The 1019-nt window shown below is 44.2% G+C and overlaps 1 pseudogene; it reads right to left on the bottom strand.

Moving 5' to 3' along the window:
• Nucleotides 1–493: 493 nt before the first annotated feature.
• On the bottom strand, nucleotides 494–589 carry LOC138376730 (U6 spliceosomal RNA; annotated as a pseudogene).
• Nucleotides 590–1019: the final 430 nt, after the last annotated feature.

Raw genomic sequence — 1019 nt, forward strand, 5'->3', positions numbered from 1 at the left:
CTCCCACTTGTTAGTAAGAACGTATGGTATTTGTTTTTCCATTCCTGAGATACTTCACTTAGGATAATGGTCTCCAGCTCCATCCAAGTTGCTGCAAAGGATATTATTTCATTCCTTTTTATGGCTGAGTAGTATTCCATGGGGGCGTTGTGTGTACATATATGTATACATGCACACACACACACACCACATTTTCTTTATCCACTCGTAAATTGATGGGCACTCAGGCTGACTCCACATCTTTACAGTTGTGAATTGTGCTGTAGTAAACATTCAAGTGCAGACATCTTCTTTTATAAAGTGACTTCTTTTCCTATGGGTAAATACCCAGTAGTGGGACTGCTGAATCGAATGGTAGGTCTACATTTATTTCTTTGGGGACTCTCCATACTGTTTTCCATGGAGGCTGTACTAATTTGCAGTCCCACCAACAGTGTATAAGCCTTATGTTCCTTTCTCTCTGTATCCACGCCAGCATCTAGTGGCCACTCTGAAAAATAAGGAACACTCCGTGGATTTGCATGTCATCCTTGCGCAGAGAGCCGTGCTAACCTCCACATCATTCCAATTTTAGTGCCTAAGTGAGCACAGACAGACCAGAATTCTTATGATGTCTGTCTCATAATTTTTCAGTCTCAGTTTCTCTGTTTGTAGAATGAGGACAATGAGACAGCGTTAGTACTAGACAGATTGCCCCTGCAGGCTGGTTCAGAACAAAAGGAGCGCTCATTTAGGTTCCTGGAATCCAAGGAAGGGTTGGAAAATGAAACTGTGGGAAGGGAAAGGTGGGGAAGAAACCAGGGCTCCCAGGTCACAAGGAACTTTCCTAGGTGTGGACACATTTTCATCAAAGGCTGGCGGGTGTCCCAGGAAGGGAGGTGTGGCCACAAGCCATCCTAGAGTTAGACTTTTTATAATTTCTACCACTGAGGGAGAGCTGACTTTCTTCCTTGGTTCCAGTTTTAAATGTCCTGGGAAGGGCTCTGAGTGACCCTGTTTGTTTCAGACGCTGGGTTAGT

Source organism: Eulemur rufifrons, chromosome 28 (genome assembly GCF_041146395.1).
Source record: "Eulemur rufifrons isolate Redbay chromosome 28, OSU_ERuf_1, whole genome shotgun sequence".
In the NCBI taxonomy this organism is placed as follows: Eukaryota; Metazoa; Chordata; class Mammalia; order Primates; family Lemuridae; genus Eulemur; species Eulemur rufifrons.